Raw genomic sequence first — 22,931 nt, forward strand, 5'->3', positions numbered from 1 at the left:
GGCCTGATGAATGCACTTGAAGCCTTCCCTTTATCTTAATTTTTCAGTGGCACGAGCCTTTATTTCCTTTATTAATCATACCAATTTGAGTGGTTCTCTGTTATTTATAATCAAGCTGTTCTAACTACTAAAATATTTACAAAGGAATTAGCCTCTGAGCTGGAATTTGAAAAATGGTTAAGATTAGAGCCTACAGATGAAAGGACACATTCTAGGCAGAAGGAAAGTAGGGATTTTCTGCGGTAAAATCATCTCAGTTTTACTATCATAAAGACTGAATTATAATACAGTGCAAAGAGATATTTAAGGTAAAGGTTCTACAGAAAATGAATGCCTGCTAAGTAACCTGGATATCATTCTAAACACTAGTGGTTTCCAATATTAATAACAATGTACTTTTATTAGAAAGTATCTCACCCCACACTTTTAAATGTATTTACTCATTTATAAAGTATATATTCTTTATTACTATAATAATACAAGTAAAGTTTTAATATTGTTCCTCCCATACATAATGCATCATCTTGTGTTTTCACTTAAATATGCTCACTCCTCTTTGCAATCTACCATGGGACAATGACAAGCCACTCCAAATTTTTGAATAAAAGCATAATATGATAAGAACTATAGCTTAGAAATATCCATATGAGAGCAACATCTAAAATGAATCCATGTACCTACACTGGACATAAGACAATTTGTTAAGGCTTTTTTTTCTTCCAGTAAGCCAGTCATCCAAAAATACTTGGAATATTCAATTTGAGTAAAAGCAGTGGAAAAAATAGAAGGATGTGAATTTCATAGGTATCATGCAGGTAGAATTGGTTAAAAAGATATATTAAATATCAACTCAATGCCAGTCAATACATTTTAGTTTCCTTTTGATTTCTTTAGAACTGACCATTCTTAGCAAGGGAGATAAAACTGGACCCAGTGTTAATCAGGCCAATTTAATGGCCATATCTGTAAATGCTTGTAAGATTGGGAATAGAAATTAAAAATATACACTTTTATGATCTACCTTAGGTTGGACATTGTAAGATTAGATAAGATGTGAAGAAAAAAAATCAGGAAATTAAGGATTCTCAAAAGAGCCTAGTTAAAAATTGACCATGTGGTCAAGACTGGGGAGGGAGGACATAATCTTTTCTAAATAAAATATGCTGTCAGGTGACTAGAGACATCAATCACCCGCATCACCAAAAATGCAGCTTTGTTCAGCGTGAGCAGGAACATTTGAGGACTGATTTTGTCTGACCCTGACAAAGTTGCAGGTTGTTGATATGCAATTTCCCCTGCATTTATCAACAAATGCTAGGCCCAGAAAAATCAGATTGATAATAAATGAAAATGTTTTAAACACATTACTAAATGTAAACTGAAATTCAAGCGCCATGTAAACATACTAGGTGGAAATAAGCCAGTATAATCATAAATCCAATGACATACTGGAAGCACTTAGTTCCCAGTAAAAGATGCCCTTTAGGCACTTAAAGAAATGCCAATGATCTACCCTCAGCAACTATTCTAGTATTTGTCATTGTAGATTATGAAACTCGCAGTTACAGAGCATTCAATACTTTGCTTTTTCTTTTACTGTTCCTCTTTATATTTATGTATCACTGTGCTTTAAGAAATAAAAAATCATATTCTGGGCAATATGCACTGATGTGAAGCAGTCATTTTTCATGATTTGTCAATGAGTTTATGGTTCACTTCCTTTCCTCATGTATTTATTTCTGCATACCTAAACAAGTATTAGATTTTTGTAAATACATGTTAGATATATTTTAAATATATAAATGCCTTTCATTTAATATTTTTGTCAGATAGTACCAAAAATGTTCAGCATTGAAGAAACTGCATGGCTCACTAAATGGCTGTATTTTTACAATACTATCAAACAGTTGAACTGATTGGAAAATACAAAGATTATCTTATTAGAATGACTCAGAACCATATCTTTTAATGTATAGCTTCCAGACAGAAAAGGATAGAAACTTTTAGCATGCTCAAAAGACAGGGAGAGGACCTAGTCTTCTCACGAACCCCATTCTTGTAGAAGTCTCCCCATCACCTGCTTTCACGTCCTACAAAAAGAGATCCATCAGAAAGCACCTGTGGCTGGCCACTCTTCAAATGTCACCAGCACTTGTAAAACATTTTTTGAAAATGTAATCCTTACTTAAATCTTACTGTTTACTGTTATGTAACTATTATTTGGATGTATTTCTGCACTTGACAGCATAGAACTCCATCTACTGCTTTTCATCATGGTGTACTGAGAAGACCAGTCGGCAGGGAAAACCGTGGACTCACCCAAGCTCTGTCATGAGGCATGGTAAGAATTGGGGATGCTATTCTGCCTAAAATGATGCTAACCTACCTAAAAGTCAGTCTCTTCATCTGCCTCTAAGTCTCTCGGAACTTTGATTTTACACTGCTTCATAACTTAGTGCTGTTTGTAAAACAAAACAAAGCAAACAGAGCAAAAACCAACGTATGTTATCAAGTATTGTCATTAAAAGTGTTAAATTAGTTTGGATCCCGTGGGGGACAAAACCTACAACCGCTTTGGTAATCATTAGCCAGAAATTTGACTCCCTCGAATATTTCTCCTATTCTCTCAAGACAAGAAATATGATGTCAAATATGCCACCTGTATGCACTTTCTTAATTCTTAGCTAAGCCTTCTACAAGCTCTGTTTACTCTCTTCTGCAAAGCAATAAATTTTTCAACTCTCATTCTTAAATCCTAGACAGGATCAACTCTACAAATTTATTCCATATCTCCTTTACTCTTGGCCCTGCCATAGATCTGTTTGACCTTTCTAAACAGAGAGCTTCCCAAGCAAAGCACGCACTTGTCTTTAACACTCCAGCACAAAAGCTGGAAGAAAAACCTTCCACTCTCAGGGAGAAGAGAACCCTTCTCTCTTGACTCCCTACTAAATTCTATACTTTGGTTGTTAACTTGTTCACCTTCAGGGGCCATGCAAGAGCTTTGTGTGTATGTACACACACACACACACACATCTTTTATATGTAATTGCATTATTAAGTGTGCTGCCATAATAAATATTTTATAGCTGAATTGTGAAAACATACAAAGATAGGTAACTAACCCAAGATCGTACAGCTGAGAACTATGGAGCCCTTTGAATATAGATAGAGGGAAAGGGTAAGGGTGTATGGCATGACGACTGTCTCCACAGAGATGTGGCTATTTCTGTTTACCTACAATACCTTAGTAAAGTCAATTATGATAAAATCACAGTTAGAAATCTGTTAGGAGTTTTATATGTAGGTAAATTTTGGTATAGAAATTTGTCAAAAGCTTTCTTGACAGGCATCACAATCCCAGACTTCAAGCTATACTACAAAGCTGTAACCATCCAGACAGTATGGTACTGGCACAAGAACAGACACTCAGATCAATGGAACAGAATAGAGAACCCAGAAATGGACCCACAAACGTATGGCCAGCTAATCTTTGACAAAGCAGGAAAGAATATCCAATGGAATAAAGACAGTCTCTTCAGCAAATGGTGCTGGGAAAACTGGACAGCGACATGCAGGAAAATGAACTTGGACCACTTTCTTATACCACACACAAAAATAAACTCAAAATAGAGGAAGCCATCAAAATCCTCGAGGAGAAAGCAGGCAAAACCTCTTTCATCTTGGCCACAGCAACTTCTTACTCAACACGTCTCCGGAGGCAAGGGAAACAAAAGCAAAAATGAACTACTAGGACCTCATCAAAATAAAAAGCTTCTGCACGGTGAAGGAAACAATCAGCAAAACTAAAAGACAACCAACACAATGGGAAAAGATATTTGTACATGACATATCAGATAAAGGGTAAGTTTCCAAAATCTATAAAGAACTTATCAAACTCAACACCCAAAACACAAATAACCTAGTGAAGAAATGGGCAAAAGACATGAATAGACACTTCTCCAAAGAAGACATCCAGATGGCAACTGACACATGAAAAAATGGTCAACATCACTCATCATCAGGGAAATACAAATCAAAACCACCATGAGATACCACCATACACCTGTCAGAATGGCTCACGTTAACAACTCAGGCAACAACAGATGTTGGCGAGGATGTGGAGAAAGAGGATCTCTTTTGCATTGTTGGTGGGAATGCAAGCTGGTGCAGCCACTCTGGGAAACAGTTTGGAGGTTCCTCAAAAAGTTAAAAATAGAACTACCCTATGACCCAGCAATTGCACTACTAGGCACTTATCCATGGGATACAGGTGTGCTGTTTCGAAGGGACACATGCACCCCCATGTTTATAGCAGCACTATCAACAGTAGCCAAAGTATGGAAAGAGCCCAAATGTCCACTGATGGATGAATGGATAAAGAAGATATGGTATGTGTGTGTATACACACACACACACACACACACACACACACACACAGTGGAGTATTACTCAGCAATGAAAAAGAATGAAATCTTGCCATTTGCAATGACGTGGATGGAACTGGAGGGTATTATGCTAAGTGAAATTAGTCAGAGAAAGACAAAAATCATATGACTTCACTCGTATGAGGACTTTAAGAGACAAAACAGATAAACATAAGGGAAACAAAAATAATATGAAAACAGGGAGGGGGACAAAACAGAAGAGACTCATAAATATGGAGAACAAACTGAGGGTTACTGGAGGGGTTGTGGGAAGGGGGATGGGCTAAATGGGTAAAGGGCACTAAGGAATCTACTCCTGAAATCATTGTTGCACTAAATGCTAATTTGGATGTAAATTTAAAAAAAATTAAAAAATTAAATTAAAAAAATTTAAAAAAAAATAAAAAGCTTTGTTGAGCACCCAAATGAATTATATCAAATAGCTCACACTTTTCATAGTTCTATTTTATCACCACACACAATCAGAAAAGGTTACTATGTATATGCATGTTTCTTATGGAAGTATAATCAGATGCTTTGGTCAATGATGTTAAACACACTTTGGGAGATATATTATCTCATTTAATTCTCAAGACTAAATATAAGTAACAATATTTCCATTTTCAAGTTTAAGAAATAGAGGATCAGGTAATTTGAACTACTTGTTCAGAGTCACCCAGTTTTCAGTAGTGATACTGAGATTTGAACAATTTCACTCCAAAGCCCAGGGTTCTCCTTTACCTTTTACTTTACTTTTCCACCATAAATTAAGTATCCTTAAACTTTTCCTTAAATATTTCTCAAATTCCATAACATGCTATAAAAAATGACATTTTGGGGCGCCTGGGTGGCGCAGTCGGTTAAGCGTCCGACTTCAGCCAGGTCACGATCTCGCGGTCCGTGAGTTCGAGCCCCGCGTCAGGCTCTGGGCTGATGGCTCGGAGCCTGGAGCCTGTTTCCGATTCTGTGTCTCCCTCCCTCTCTGCCCCTCCCCCGTTCAGCTCTGTCTCTCTCTGTCCCAAAAATAAAAATAAAAAACGTTGAAAAAAAAAATTTTTTAAAAATGACATTTGTTCATTTGTAATAAAAATAATAGCACCCACTCTTTACTATGATAGATATTGTATCAATGCTATATTTGCATAATCTAATTTAATCCCCACATCAACCTCATGAGGTGGTTATTATTATTCCTACATTACAGACAATAGAATTAAGGCTCAAAAGAGTTAACAAACTTGCTCAAGTTTCCATAGCTAACTAGCAACAGAAACAGGATTTGACCACAAATGCCACTATTTGATACTGAAGACCATACTTTTAATCATGACTCTAAAGTTTGTAGCTCTAGAGATACTTAGAGTAAATTTTATTTATGGAGGTCATATTTGAATTCTGCCAGTTCTCTAGTATAACAATTGAAGAAACATTAAAAATAATGAAAAATAATAGAAGTTCTGCAGGGGAGAGGAGATCTATGAGAGGTCTCTAAATGTACCGCTCAGTTTTTCTGTAGTCCTAAAACTGCTCTAAAAATTAGTCTGTTTAATTTTTATTTTCTCTTGAAGATCTCTTAAAAGCACCAATTGATAGCCCTGTAGTACTGTCATTGACAAGATCTGAAAAATCCTAAGCACAATTGTATGAAAGGAAGTAAGGATCCATGTAAGAATTTAGGTGTAATGACTCCAAACAGGTGATTTGCCTCCTAATAATTTTATGACTATTTTTGAAAGGAGTGGAAAGGTGCTTAAAACACAAAATGCCTGGCAAAATCTACCATATAAAAAATATTTTCAATATCAATGAAGCTGAACACCTTTTTTTTTTCTCTGCAATAACTGTCTGTCCCCTTGATTTCTGTACCTAACTCCATGCCTGTAACAATTCTTGGTACGTTGTTGAGAATACTCGTTATTGATCCTTCCACAGAACCATGGCACGCTGGACTTGATTCAACATGTCTGTTGCCAAGCCCCTGACAACAATTTGATTTCTACCTGAAGAATGTACATCATACAAATGTTAATGATAATGTTAAATTTTACACTATAGTAATAGCTTTTACATTAAATTTTAAGTCAAAAAAACTATAAATTAATCCATAATCCACTTCTAAAAAGTAATTTATACTCTGATTTATCATTAAACATTTTTAATGCCAGGCAACTTATTTAATCCTCATTTAAAAACATTTGATTAGTCAATCTTTACTATAATTGTTTCACCACATAATAAAAATTATACACTCTATATGCCAAAAGTATGTGATAAAGTCTTATGCCTGAAAAAAGGGAATGGGCACAGACTTATAGGATTATAATCTTGTAATTATACTGTTTAGTCCAGTAAAAAATATCACTAGCTTCTTCTTCCTGACATATTTGTAGATAAATATTGTCCATACATTGAATACTGCTAGTTGATGTGCTTCTTAGTTGACTTTATTCCAAGGTATAAACGGAAACATTTGTATTCTGTTCCTTCTACATTTGGTATTTTAAAACCTATGCTATCACTTTATCTTACATTTTCATGAGCTATGGTCTAGACTGTAAATGTATCCTATTCAGACCTTACAAGGTATTGAAAATGTAAAGAAACCAGAAAAATAAAGCTTACGTGACACAGTAACTGGAGGATATATTGATTTAAAAATGGATAAAATTAGATCTGTTCCTTTGCAGGGAAGGAATGTAATGTAATGTTACAGGAAGACAGATAAGACTAATATATATTTATAAATAAAGGTATTTTTTAAAGATAGGAAAATATTTAAGTAATTGACTAAAGAACTTTGTTAATGCTGCTATAGAATAAGCATTACAGAGGATTAGTGGCAAAAACAATTAGATATTATAGCAGCTGATGCAGCACTGCAGGTATCCAGGGACGTGTAAGTAAATATACAAAATGAACAATGGCAGAAATAGCCCTAAGGATTCAGTGATTCAGACTATATTGACCCAGAGAGATTGTGGGAAGTTTTGAGTTTGTGATGAAAAAAGGTAACATAGCTCTTCTCCTCTGGAGCTTTTATGACATTTGGGAAGATAGACAAAAGCCACTAATGTTTAGAGCTTGTGAGAAGCATATGCAAGAAAGAAATAGCCTCCACAGTAGAAAACTAAGAGTGTAGGGGTGTGTAGGCCGAGAAAGCCTCTCTGGGTAAGTGACATTTGAGCGGAGACATGAAGGATAAGAAGAACAGGATAGCAAGAATGGGCGAAAGATACTTTCAAGTAGAGGTACAGCAAGTGCAAATGCCCTGATGTGGGAAAATAATTTTGCTATAAAAATAACTTTCATGGAAGAGTGTGGTGGGTGAAGGAGAAAGTAGCATGAGATAAGACTGAACACTGGGCCGGTTCCAGATACTGCCTGGACTTGGCAGCCATTACAAGGGGTTAGAAATGTGTTTTAAATGCAAGAATAACCATGAACAGAGTTTTAAAAGGTAGTGAAATGATAGAACCTGAGTTTTAAAAATAAGCATTTGATCTGATACACGGAGAACGTGTTGCAGGAAGGCGACAGTGAAAGTGGTACACCTACATTGTTTTTGCCTTCCCAACATCTATTTCCTCTTCTGTTGGAAATAGTGCCTTGATGTTCCTTTAGGGAATTATCTTTCCCATCTCTCTGTCCCTGTGGATTGAGTAGAGCTGACTCCACTTGAACCAGAATTCCACATAGCTGCTCTTGACAAATTAGAGCAGTGTTTTTCCACCTGGTCTAGTACCTGGTTCTGGGATGCCCGTAGGACCCAGGCCAGGCTCATTAGAGCCCTACCTTACACTTTATGAGAGCAGAAAATTGGAAAAGAGACATGATCTTTCTCTGGGAAGGAAAGCTTTTCCGAAACTGAAGTCAATACAGTCAGGAGACGCTTGAAGTAATACAGAAAGGGTTAATGGGTGACTTGATGTAGATGGGTGGAAGGAGTGGGCACATGGCAAACATATCTTTGAAGTAGATTTGACTGGCCTTCCTAATGAAATAGAAATAATGAGGAAAAATAGTAACATTTTTGCTTTATGAGACAGAGTAAGTGGATGGTGGGGCCAAATAGAGTGAGGAAAAGACAAAGAAACTCGGTTTGGTGAATAAGGAACAATAAATCTCTTCTTGCACTTGTTTAATTTGAGAGAACGTCAGCCCTTTTGAGTGGATATGTCAGGAAGACAATTGGATATATGAATCTGGATCTTAGGAGAGTATATGAACTGTATATACAGGTTGAAATTGGAACAGGTAAAGAGTGAATAAAGATGATTTAGCAGAGCCCAGGTTAAGCCTTAAGAAATTTCAACAAAGTAAGCTGAAAAGGAGCAGAGAATAAAACAAAAGATAGAAATGTCAACATTTATTATAATCCTTTTACAAACTATGAATCATGATGAAGAATCTTAGTAGATGCTTAATTTAAAAAATGTTGAATCTGGCCTTTGCTGTCAAAAAACACCTGCCATCCCTTAGGACTATTAAAGCAAACGTCTATATGAAGTTACCACTTTATTGCTATTTAGAAAATTGTGCTTTCCGTAATGTCTATTCATTTCTGCTGAGGATAGTTTTCCAATTGACCATTTGTTCCCAGCAAAAAAAATGCCAAAGATTCTGAATTCTTCGTGAAGCTACTGGATCTTTATAATCCTGCAACAAATTTCACTTCATCTTGAGGGCTGTGAAAGAAAGTCAAAGAGGGGTGTAGAGGCCAGTGTAGTGAGGAATGCATTGGTAAGTTGTCAAACTTCCTCTGCATCTTTTCAAGCACAGCACTTTGGATGAACCAAATGTTCTATCTTGCTGAGGACTTAAGGGAAAGAAAAAATGTGTGAAGTTTCACAGAAATAATTCTAAATTTAGACAGAATACAATTATTTACACTTCTATACAACAAAACCATTAGTTAGTGCTTAGTGACTCATCATGATTCCATTTTTTTTGGATCATAAGAAAGAAATTCCAAATGGCAAATTACATCAAGTAGTAGGCACTGCACAGCAATATGATACTTTTATAAGGCAAAGTAACTCCATGTATTAGTGTGTATAAGTCTCCTGAACTGAAAGAAGGCGTAGTCTCCATTTGACATCATGGTGACTATCTGGGCATTGTAGATGCCATACTAAATAAGAGAGAATCACTGCTCTCATGGTCTTCAAATTCAAGTAAACAAAACAAATAAGTACAGAAGAATGTACTAGTTTAAGATTATGATAATGACTTTTGTGAAAATAGAGAAACAATGGTGGTTGGGGTGAGGGGGAATTATACCAGTTGGATAAGTTTGGGAATTATGGCCAATGTGCATCTTCTATTACTTCCATGAGAGACCATGTGGCTTGTGCTCATTTACCCATTGTTGCTAGGAACAGTTGCTCTCATTGTAGCTGATGGCACTAGAAGGAAAGGAAATATTGCACCTTTTCCACACCTATAAGATCTTTCTTCCAGATCACATATGCATGAAATCTGTAAGGCCAAAATATCCTTCTTTTATCCAAAAACTCTCGGTACTAAATGCATTTTTGCCTCATATCCATGCCTTCTATCCCAGCCTCTGTGAGAATTCAGTGTGAACTGTATGTCATTGTGGCAGTGTCACTGTGAACACAAGTTCTCTAAGCTGTCCCTAGCTCTATTCTCATGTCTGTGATTCTTAGTATGTCTGTCCCCTCATCTAGCATCCCACTCATACTTTCTTTGCCTCCAAAATAATTTCACTAGGCTTTCAGGAACTCTTTCTATAAAACCAGTAAATCCTTACAACACTACCAGCTTCCTCAAACATTACTTTAACTAAAAAATTAGGTGAGGGGGCCTGGGTGGCTCAGTCAGTTGGGTGTCCGTCCGACTTGGCTCAGCTCATGATCTCACGGTTCGTTGGTTCGAGCCCCGCGTCGGGCTCTGTGCTGACAGCTTAGAGCCTGGAGCCTGCTTCGGATTCTGTGTCTCCCTCTCTCTCTGCCCTTCCCTGGTTTGTGTTCTCTCTATCTCTCAAAAAAATAAACATTGAAAATTTTTTTAAAAATTAGGTGACTATTGAGAAACCTTTTATAGCTCTCCCAAACAGAGGTTGTTCAAACATTCTAGAAAATAATAGCCAATAATAACAGTAAAGTGTATTTATTGGTGTATTTATTGTGTATTTCCTGTGTACAAGCACTAACCTATACTATACATGAATTTATTTCATATATAAATTTCATAAATGTATTTCGCTTAATTATTACAGCAGTCCTACAAGGTAGGTAATTTTATTCATGTTTTAGAGGTATGATACCGAGGCAGAGAGAGAGATTAAACAACTTTCTCAATGTCACAGAACTATATAGAGAGACAAAAACACCAAGGGAGTCCATGCAGTCTGAATCCAGAGCTGATGTTCTTGGGCAATATTATCTTCTTTGATAGTTTATGGGTTACATGTGGAGCTTGAGTTCTCATTGTTGCCTTGCTCCACAAAAGCTCTTCCATACACTTTTAAAAACTCCCGTTCCTCATTGTTTTCATCTACCAACCTCTTGGCCAATTCATCTCATTCACTCAAGATTTTGGTACCTAGCTCAGAGTATCCCTTTTCTCCTTGATTTCTGCCATCATCTCAGAAAATTCAATGTCCATGTGGACAATCTACCCAACATCTTATTTTAAAGGTTCCATGACTTCCTTATCATTAATGGTACATTTCATACTGTCTCCACTGACAAATTATCACTGAAATAATTTCCACTTCCAAAATCACAAACATTTCACTCTCTGGTGAAAATTCCACATGCCTGCTCAGGAGCCTCAACTCTCGCTATTCTTCAGTGTCTTTGAGCCTCCAGCTCCACTGACCTCTTTACTTTTATTCCAAAATATCAAACTCCTTATATTTTTGATTGATCTACAATCTTTAATTTCAGTTATTTTGGTACCAATACACTAACCTCCCTTGTCCATTCATTCTCTCAAAGCCCCCAATGGGAAAAACCCCAACCCTGAACCCAACAATCTTTATTCCCTGTGTCTGTATCTACATTCAGATACCTGAACACTCCTAAATGGATTGACACGCCTACGAATTCAAAAAATACACAATCTTATTTTTTTTAATATGAAATTTATTGTCAAATTGGTTTCCATACAACACCCAGTGCTCATCCCAACAGGTGCCCTCCTCAATACCCATCATCCACCCTCCCCTCCCTCCAGCCCCCCAAATACACAATCTTAGTATCATTCTCTAATCATCTTGATCTACTTTCTATAACAAATATTTCATATTTCATCCATTATTTATAAACCATGATACTTTTTCTCTACTCGTTACTCTCAGCAGATGATTCCATTGTATTAAACTACAATGATCGGAGGCATCAAAAAGTATTTCTTTCCAACATTCTGCTGCCAAGTATACCACTAACCTGCATTTACACAAATCATCTCCTCCTGCTTTCCTAATACAAAAAAAAGTACGTTTCTCCTCTTCTTGAAGGCCAGATCCTCTACATGTAATCTGTGTCCCCTCCCTCTCCAGAATGTGTGCCAACATTTAATACTTTAGCTTTCAGAGTGTCTGCAACCCACAACAAGTTTTGCTGTGGCCCACAATAAGAAATATATATTACATTGCAGCCCAATATATACATATTATACATGTATACTATAAGTGTCATATATAATATATACAATATATTTACAATATATATAAGATGTATCATGTATAAATATACAAAATATTTCTTACTGTGGATTGCAGTAGACAATTTATACAAATAAATTTCTTTTTTTTTTTTAAATGTCTATTTATTTTTGAGAGAGAGACAGAGACAGAGCATGAGTCGGGGAGAGGCAGAGTGAGGGAGATACAAAATCCGAAGCAGGCTCCAGGCTCTGAGCTGACCACTGGAACCCACAAGCTGTGAGATCGTGACCTGAGCCGGTCGGATGCTTAACCGACTGAGCGACCCAGGCGCCGCCTAAACAAAATTTCTTAAGATAAGATTATTTTATTATGCATGATATGCTGATATTCTGTCTTCTTTTCTTTTCTTTTTTTTTTCTTTAATCCCCACTCACTAAATTACTGTCACAACACACTAATGAGTCATAACTTGCAGTTTGAACCACAGTTAATTATTCTGTTCCTGATAACTACATTTAAATTCTTCCATCTAAAAATTTTTAAAAAGGTTTCACCCTAAGGGCTCCTTCAGCTCATGTCTTCTACACACTTAGACTTACACGAAGAGTTATTTAATTTTAGTCTCCACTATTTGTCCATTAACTTCTCAGACCAATCTAACCTGTATTCTGATCCACTATTCCATGAGAACCACTTTCCTTCAGTCTGCATTAGCTGCCTGTAACTAAATTCAGTGGACATGGTTCAGCTTTCACCCTACTCGATATCTCAGCAGCATTTAATGGTTGGTCACTCCCTCCTTCTAGAAACATAAATTTTTCCTGGCCTCCTTGATAGCACATTCCATTGGCTCCCCCATCCCCTTCTCTCTGCTTACCTTATTTCAATGTCTTTTTGCTGTCTTTTCTGGCAGACTCTCAAATATTAGAGGCCATTTATTCATTTCTCTCCTCTTAGCATCTCCTTCTTACTCCTCCTTTAGCTCTCGCTCTCCTCCTTTAGCTCATTGTTAGAATTTAGGAGACAAGTGAGACACCCTATTTATAGGCTAGAGGCCTCTGGACATCAGCTATGTAATAAGACTTCCTGCCCCTGGAGAATATACAAATATTCTTAATAATTCAGGACCCAAATCTTCTCCTGAATCGCTTCCAGGCATATGCAGTTACATAACAGAAAAATACTGCTTTTTATATTCTATGCTCATGATCCTGACTGCTTTAGCACATTTAGGATTGACTTTATAATTTTTGGCGTATCAAAGAATATCAAGATTTCATCTACATTTCCTATTTAGTTAAATTGAAGGTTTCCTTTTCTCCCTAAAAGACTTATGTATCTCTGGAAGTTAACAGCTTCTCTTGGAAGTCAGCTGGAAGCCTTTGAAAGTTACATGCTCAGTATCTGAGACATAGATATTCATGATGTATGAATCATCACAGCAAACTTTCCTAGCTTTGAAAATTGTGCGATCTGTTCCAAGGGATTTGGCAATTTCTCCCATCCTTAATTGCATTGTCTGGAGTATGACCAGCAATCCTTTTTCAGATGTCTCAATGAGAAAATGAAACTCATCTTTGTATCCGTGTGTATTTTTCTCTAATTAGGTACTATAAGTCACTTGGTTGATGCTTTAAAAATATGAAGATAATGCTCCAGCAACAAATATTTGCTCAGTTTATAAATTCTCATCTTGCAGATCTATGTTATGCTCTTCTGAACCTAATGCTTTTCACTTCAGTGTTGCATCCAATGTAATAATTTTTTCTGAATTTTGGGCTGCAATTATGGTTCCAGATTAAATTAAAATTCAATCTTCTGTTTGGTTATCAATTTGCAAGTAACCTAGCTGAATCGATAATTAAACATTCACCTACACATAGTTAAGTTCACAGGCAGGGAGGAACATGTGGCAAATTACTGCTTTACCAATGTTTTGGGATTCAATATGGATTATGATGAAAAACTGGGCAGAGGACCCAAGTAAACATCTTTCCAAAGAAGACATACAGATGGCCAAGAGACTCCAGAAAGATGCTCAACATCACTTGTCATCATGGAAATGCAAACCAAAACCAGGAGATACCACCTCACACCTGTTATCATGGCTAAAATCAAAAGACAAGAAACAAGCATTGGCAAGGATGTGGAGAAAAAGAAACCCTTGTGCACTGTTGGTGGGAATGTAAATTGGTACAGACACTGTGGAAAACAGTATGGGAGTTCCACAAGTTCTATTTTATTTTTTAAAATAGAAATACCATAGGTTCCAATAATTTCACTAATGGGTATTTACCCAGAGAAAATTTAAAAAACACTAACTTGAGAAGATATATGCACCACTATATTTATTGCAGCATTATTTGCAGTAGCCAAACATGGAAGCAACCTAAGTGTGCATCAAAAGATGAATAGATAAATAAATGTGATATATATACATAATGGAATATTACCCCACTATAAGAAAGGATAAGATTGTACCATTTGAGACAGCATGGATGGAACTAGAGGGTATTATGCTAGGTATAATAAGTCAGACTAAGAAAGACAAATACCACATGATTCTGGCCATAAATGGAATCTTAAAAAGATAATAAACAAAAAGCAGAATCAGAACGATAAATACAGAGAAAAACTGATGGTTGAGAGGAGTGGGGGTTGGGCAAAATGGGTGAAGGGGAGAGGCCTCCAGTTATGGAAAGAGTACATCATGGGAATAAACAGTAGAGGATACAGAGGACAGTCAATGATATTGTAATAGCGATGTAATGGGACAGATGGTAGCAATACTTGTAGTGATCATAGCATAATATATAAACTTGTCAAATCACTAAGTTGTGCACCTGGACTAATGTAAATTGTACATCAGTTACACTAAAAAACAAACAAAAAAACCCAATAGTGTAATGAAAATGGCAACATCACAAACCAATAATAAGTGATGTTGCGTTAAAATTTTTTCAACATGGATTATACAATGTACCTCAATTTCAGAATGTTAAGATGTGGAGAGAATGCATCCCTGAATAAAATAAAAACAGCCTTCACTAAAATTTTCTGATTAGATTAATTAATGAAATAGCAAAGAATTAGTATGCACTTTGGTTTTCGTGGTTTAGTTGTTATGGGGACAGGCAATTATAAATTTATAGTGATATGCTGTAAATTAAGTGACTTACAGGAAGAAAAAGCCCAAATTACTGAGTCATCTCTGAAAAAGGGTTGACTAAATTTCATATTTGGAATGTTTTACTCAAAAGTAAAAGTACACCTATTGAAAAATAATTCATCAAGTCCTGTTAATAATTTGCTGAAGTTACTAACAAAAAACTACTTTTACTCCTAAATTCATGAATGTTAAAAATATCAACAATCAGGGTGCCTGGGTGGCTCAGTCGGTTAAGCATCCGACTTTGGCTCAGGTCATGATCTCACGGTCCATGAGTTCAAGCCCCACATCGGGCTGTGTGCTGACAGCTCAGAGCGTGGAGCCTGTTTCAGATTCTGTGTCTCCCTCTCTCTCTCTGCCCCTCCCCTGCCCATGCTCTGTCTCTGAGAAATGAATAAACCTTAAAAAAAATTTTTAAATAAAAAAGTGTCAACAATCAAAATTTGACTTGAGTACAGAAATACCCTTTAAAATATATTAGTATAAACCAAATAACTTTCAACTCTAGTAGGCTTATTTGATCACCTACTACATTGTTGTCCTGATTCCTTGTATGTGTCAACATGGCCAGTCAGGAAATAAAACCTCCACATTAAATGCAATGCTTTTACCAGTCCAACCAACAGCAGTTCAAAAGAAGGGACAATGGTTCTGAAAGAGACTCCCAAAATAAAGGTGAAGATGTTTCCGTAGTAGGAGTTTTCCCAAATATGTAATCAAACATGGCCATTATAATGACCAAATAATTTCCCCAAATATATAATTTCCAAAAATGGTTGTGGCAATATACTGATTGCTTTGGCAAAGGGGTATAGATGGTAAAATGTAAACTGTAGAATCAGTTGACACAAAGGTTGGCCCTGGTCAGTCAGCCTCATGATATTATTTCCCTTCTTAGGAAACAATATTGAGGAAAGATAAAGGCACAGACTGTGAGTCAGATTGCCTAGCTTCAATGGTAACTTTGCCTTTATTAGCTGTGGGATCTTGGGCAGGTTATTCAAACTGTCCTTTAGTTACTTCTGTAAAAGAGGGAAAATAATAGTACCTACCTTATAAGGTTATTTGTATGAGCAAATGATGGAATACAAGTAAAGAACCTGGAATAGAACTGGAAAATACTAAGCTTTTGATAAATGCTAGCTACTGATATTATAAATTTAATGTGAATGTTTGTTTTCTAAGTTGGTTAATAAATTGCTCTAGGGCAAGGACCAACCATTGATTTTATTTTCATTTCCAATACTAGCATGCAGTAGGTATTCAGTGAATACCTGTTGAAAAAATAATGGAAAGTGCTTTGTATCTTAGAAGGACATTATAGTACTAATGAGAATTCAGATTCTAGATCACAAGGATTCTATGTGAATCATTCAAAATAAAATAATTATACTAAAGCAATACTGTAGATAAATTATATACACCCATTTTTTCAAAAGTCTACAGATATGTTTAGGCAGATGTTATTTTCAAAAGACTATGCTGCCAGCTTTTAAATAGAAACATCTAAGATCAGCGTTTCCTAAATGAATGTTTTGTGCACACATTTATCGGGTTATTGTCTATAAGACTTTTTTAACATTATGATCTAATTTGTATGTTAAGATATTTAATAAAGTATATTCTAGATCATTTGAAGACCATCTTAAACCTAATAACTGCTTTATAAATTCAATACCCAGCTTATATATGACTATTAATGTTCAACTGCTTTTTATTATACTTCTTAATTTTATTCTTCTTTTATATTGATAAAAACTCACATACTATGTAAGCAATTTAATAAAATTTTAGGATTAACTTTGAGAAACTTAAATAGAAACAAAAGACAATCCATAAAATAAAAATGGATAAATTGGACCTCATCAAAATTAAAAACTTTTGTTCTACAGAAGACTCCATTAAGAGATTTTTAAGATGAACTACAGTCTGGGAGAAAATATTTGCAAACTACACATAGGACTGGTATCTAGAATATAAAAATGACAAAGCATAAGTATCTGGATTATTAAAGGACTCGCAACACTCAACTGTAAAGAATATCCAACGAGAAAATAGACAACTACTAATGGACATGTCACCAAAGGATAAAATAAAATTGGCCATCTATATACAACCAAAGAGGACAAACTGATGGCATGTAAAAAAATGTTCAACATGATTTGCCATCAGGATAGTGAAAATTAAAAGTACAATGAGATCTTATTACACACCTATCAGATGGCTAAAATTAAAAATAGTGACAATACCAAGTGCTGGCAAGCATACAGAGACACTGGATCACTCATACATCGCCAGTGACAATGTGAAATAGCACAGCCACTGGGAACATTTGGCAGTTTTCTTATAAAGGTAAATACACACCTACTATATGACCCAGCAGTTGCACTCATGGACATTTATCCCAGAGAAATGAGCACTTATGTTCATGCAAAAACCTATAGACAGATGTTCATAGAAGCTTTACCTGTAATAACTAAACACTGAAAACAACTCAGATGTACTTCCACGGATGAAAGATTAAACAAATTGTGGCACATACATACCGTGGAATACTACTGAGCAATAAAAAGCAATGAGTATTGATACATACAACAACTTGGATAAGTCTCCAGGAAATTATACTGAGTGGGAAAAAAAAAAATCCTAAAAGATTTCATACTTTAAAATTCCACGCATAACATTCTAGAAATGGCAAAAGTATAAAGATAGAGACCAAATTAGTGGTTGCTAAGGACTAGGGAAGGCAGAGGAGCTGGAGAGCATTTAAAAAGTTATAACAGGTACTCTGGTAGTGATGTAACTGTTTTGTATCTTGATTGGGATGATAGTTACCTGAACTGATACATGTGACAAAATTGCATACTACTAAACACACACACACACACACACACACACACAAACACATATGCACAATATGCACACATGCAATGAATACATGTAAACCTGGGGAAATTGAAGAAGATGAATTGGTTGTTTCTCAATTTCCTCAGCATCATATCTATATTATATAGTTTTACAAAATATTGTCATGTGAACATAAACCAGGTAAAGGGTACATGGGAACCCTCAATATTATTTTTTTAAGGCTGCAGTGAATCTTCAATCATCACAAAATTAGAAATTATTTTTTTTAATGTTTATTTTTGAGAGACATTAAGAGACAGAACTTGAGCGGTGGGAGCGGGTGGCATGCAGAGACAAAGAGAGAGAGAGAGAGAGAGAGAGAGAGAATTCCAAGCAGGCTCTGTACTGTCAGCACAGAACCCGACGCAGGACTTGAACCCAGGAATCAAGAAATCATGACCTGAGCCAAAATCAAGAATCGGATGCTTAACTGACTGAGGCACCGAGGTGCCCCAGAATTTAATTAAAAATTAAAAAAAAAATTACTCCATAAAATAAAAGTAGCTTTCAAATATTGCTCTCTCTCCTTTTGTCTGCGCAACTTCCTCAGTGAAATTGTAAGACATAATTTATTAAACAAATATGCATCAGGTATCCACAGAATTATGTAATGACATTGTATTAGGCACCTAGGAGTGAAAGTAAGACTTAACTACAGCTACAAAAGAACACTTACTAGGAAGAAATAGCAATTAATTACACAACTACTACAAAATATATCAGTACTCTGTTATGCTAATTCTATAATGCCCAAATACTATTAAGTAAACTTATTTTAAATGCTTTTTACAAAGCCCCAGAACATGAGCTCTGGATTTAGAATGATTGGGTTTGAATTAAATCTTTGCAACCTGCCAGCTATGATAACTTAGGTGAGTTAATTAACTCCTTTATGCCTCATTTGCATAATCTGAAAACTTGGAATAATAAAATACCCATCTCAGTTTTTGTGGGGATTATTTAATGGAATGAGCCTAAACCAGGATAAGCCCTGAAGTGTTCTTGTCATATTTAGTAATGACTATAAAAGAACAGAATGATCCTGTGTTCCAGCTGTTCTTAAAAATTATGATATAATATTTAGATAGCTCAACTTAAGTTTAAACATGCATATATTTAGACATTATTTTGTTGACTTTTGCTATTTTTAAAGAGCATCAGACTGACAGTTTTTAATAAATAGGGAATACTCTATTATGGAAATATATGTTGATCGAACTACTCTTAACTTCTGGACTTGTAGTTTACATAGTTATTTTCAGACATATTTACATATTTCCAAAGACAAAAATGAACTGAAATATTATGGATCATATACTCAAAAGTTTAACCAATGAAGTATTCTTTATATTAGACCTTAAAAAAGACATGCTACCAATGAATAAAAACACATTCTTACATATGCTGGAACTGGTCCCATTAAAGTCTGATGTCCTTCAGAGTTCTTAGCAGATGTTTTCTGCTTTTCCTGTCATTTACTTTTTCTTCTTCTTATATTATCCCCCTTGCTTTTCCACTTTTCAGCTTATAGAATTATTTTTCCAGAGAAGTAATATGTATGAATAAAAATGTGTAATAGAGACTGACAACACTTCATAACATTTTTTATTTCCAAAATTCTTTGAAAATCATCATTATTCCTAATATTTGATGGGTTAGTAAAATGTGACTGCATTTTATTAAAAGAATCATGTTACCTGCACTGGTCACATTATTTTTAAATTTCTACTTTCCAATGGCAAATACTGTAAAAGTTGCTGTTTTATTTAAGTCATACCAAGCAGATATGGTAAAGGCCTATTAGGATCCGAGTCAACTCAACCACTGTATAAAATTACTCTCAAGGGTACATTTTTTAATGCTGTTTCCAGGCTGGTTTTGAATAACTGAAGTGTTCACACTTCCCATGGGAGGATATTTCATAGCATGATTTTAGTATTAGAACATTTTTCCTGAAACTATATTTATTTAAAATTTCTGTTCTTGTATTACAATATTTTTCTCTTCAGTTCTCAAACATATTCTGCTTTGATTTTTATGAATTCCTCATTGAAATATCTCATGACCAACTCATGAGTATTTTATCACTAATATTTTGCACAAAATAATTTGTATTGCCTTAGTTATTCTAGGAAATGGAAAAAGCCTTAGAATATATTATTCAGGACCACAGATAATTGACCAAATATATGACTTCTAAGTATCAACTTAAATAATATCTCTTAAGCTGACTTATTTTGCAGACTCTAAGAAAAGAAATAGCACACTATATAGTTTCAAAATCAAATAGAAACATTGATAAGACACAAAATGATTTCAAAAATAAGAAAGAATTGGCTTATCCATACAACAAATCAGCCTTTGACATTAGCTCAATCTTAAACTATCTGAAAGCCATATATTTTTTCCCTAAGATTAGCCAACAAACGAACATAAACTTTCAGTATTTAAGATTTTGATGAATATGACTGGTACAAATAAGCAAGACAAATACATTTTTAAATAGATAAAACCGTAGGTGTAACATTGGGATATATTCAATTTGATGCAAATACATTGGATTTGGTAGAAATAATGGCCACCAAAGAAAATTCTAGTAGCATACGTTACAAATGATAATATTTTATATAGGCAAAAAACAATCAATGGATCAAATGTTAAGAACATAATAAGAAAAAAATATTAGCAAAAATAATGTCAGTAAATTTAAAATGAAAATGGCAAAATTGTGAACAGTTTTCTGTGGAGAAAAATTAACAGATTAAATTGACATAATGGCATCTAGTCCCCAAATACATTTTTGTTTTCCCCCAAATATTTTCACACAGAAAAATAATCAATTGTGTAATAATTCTGATTAAAATATTTTATAGACATAAACAAAGGAAAAATGATTTTAGGATCAAAATCTAAAGTTAAATACTCATTAGCTAAAAACAGATCAAAATATTTTATATCTATATTTAAGACATGTAATTAAGTCTTTCTGATTTTTAAGACTCAAATGAAATTATTTTATTTTTAAATTTTTTTTTAACATTTATTCGTTTTTGAGAAACAGAGAGGGACAGAGCATGAGTGAGGGGGTGGGGGTGGGCAGAGAGAGAGAGGGACACACAGAATCCAAAGCCAGCTCCAGGCTCTGAGCTGTCAGCACAGAGCCCATGTGGGGCTCCAACTCACGGACTGTGAGATCATGACCTGAGCTGAAGTCAGATGCTTAACCGACTGAGCCACCCAGGTGTCCCAAAAATGAAATTATTTTAATTGGTCTCAAGATAGAGCCAATTATTCACTATTACTTCACTTAACAAAGGCATTTGCTGAGGAACATTTGTCAACTTGTGCTTAGTGTTAAGAAGCAAAGGTGTCAATGTGGACATCAAAATTTGTGAAACTTACAGATAATTGTCTACTGTAATTATAATAAATCTTCTTAAAAACAATATCCTTTTATGTGAATGCTTCTAAAAAAGTTTGCTAATAGTTTCACAAGACTTTGTGGTTCACAACACATGTTTACAAAAGTATTTTCAACTGATACTTTTTAATACCCTATTTTTAGGTTAGGAAGCATGTGGACCTGAGAGGTGACATACACAACACTATACATTTGCACTGCCAGGCCTTCTTACTCCAAATCCTGGCTCTTCTCATTATTTGTCTTTGACTATTATATTGATAGTCAGTGCTTTTTATTATACTTCTTAATTTTATTCTTATATATTGATAAAAACTCACATGAAAACAGTTTAATAAAATTTTCAAACCACCTTTTGGAAACTTAATCAGAAACAAAGCAAAAATTAAATAAACATTTCCTCATTGACAAATTTAATTTACATTTTATGTTTAATAATAGAAGTGAAGTTTGTGCTTTAAAAAGCAGTGGATTGAATTAAACTTTAAGAGAACTGTATATAATTTCTGAAACTACTGAACCAGATTAAAAAGCAAAGAACCCCTTGGGGCACCTGGGTGCTTGGTCAGTTGGGTGTCTGGCCTCGGCTCAGGTCATGATCTCGTAGTTTGTGGGTTCAAGCCCTGCGTCGGGCTCTGTGCTGACAGCTCAGAGCCTGGAGCCCGCTTCAGATCCTGTGTCTCCCTCTCTCTCTGCCCCTTCCCCACTGTGCTCTCTCTCTGACTCTCAAAAACAAATAAACGTTAAAAAAAAAATTTAAAAAAAAAAAAAAGCAAAGAACCCCTTTCACTACCTGTAAGATTCTCTTATGTTGTCAGACCGGGAAAGATTACGTACCCGGAAGGTTCTTCTTGAACTACCACCCCCAATTATATTTGCCTTGCTTTCCTCCAATATTCTGTCTATACTGGTGGTGTTTTTGGAGATAACATTGACTAACTTGTAAGTTCCAGATAGTGAAAAGTCACACTTGAATTAGATCATGTGGTGAGGATAGCTCCAGTAGGAAGTGTAATTTGTTATGGACCTTAAAAAAAAAAATAAAAGAATGTGGAAACTTTCAACAAGAAGAGGTTGAAGAGAGAATGAAGTAAACAAAGCAATAAGTAAATCGTTGGATAGATACACCAGGGCAAGAGGAAATAATTCAGTTTGGTTCATGTATAAGCCACATGCAGTGTGGTCTCAGTAAAGGATTGAGACCATAGTGTTAAGATCCTTGAATTGAACTCTCACTCCTACACCTAAAAACTTAACTATACTCAAAAGGGAAAAACAAACAAAACAAAATTCTTTTTGTGTGTAAACAAATACTTCACCTAGGCTTTTTTTTAATTATTATTATTACATCTGACCACTTCCAGAATCTTG

The 22,931-nt window shown here is 35.2% G+C and overlaps 1 long non-coding RNA gene across 2 annotated transcripts in view; it reads right to left on the reverse strand.

The window, feature by feature from the left end:
• LOC131487153 (uncharacterized) overlaps window positions 1-13,429 on the reverse strand; it is a 108,296-nt gene extending 94,867 nt beyond the window's left edge. The window contains exon 1 of one of the 2 annotated variants that reach the window (XR_009249636.1): window positions 12,941-13,429. This is a non-coding gene — a long non-coding RNA (uncharacterized LOC131487153). The remainder of the gene's footprint in view (window positions 1-12,940) is intronic. The other variant, XR_009249635.1, reaches the window with a different exon arrangement.
• Between the last annotated feature and the right edge of the window lie 9,502 nt (window positions 13,430-22,931).

The sequence above is a fragment of the Neofelis nebulosa genome, chromosome 10, assembly GCF_028018385.1.
Source record: "Neofelis nebulosa isolate mNeoNeb1 chromosome 10, mNeoNeb1.pri, whole genome shotgun sequence".
Classification (NCBI taxonomy): domain Eukaryota; kingdom Metazoa; phylum Chordata; class Mammalia; order Carnivora; family Felidae; genus Neofelis; species Neofelis nebulosa.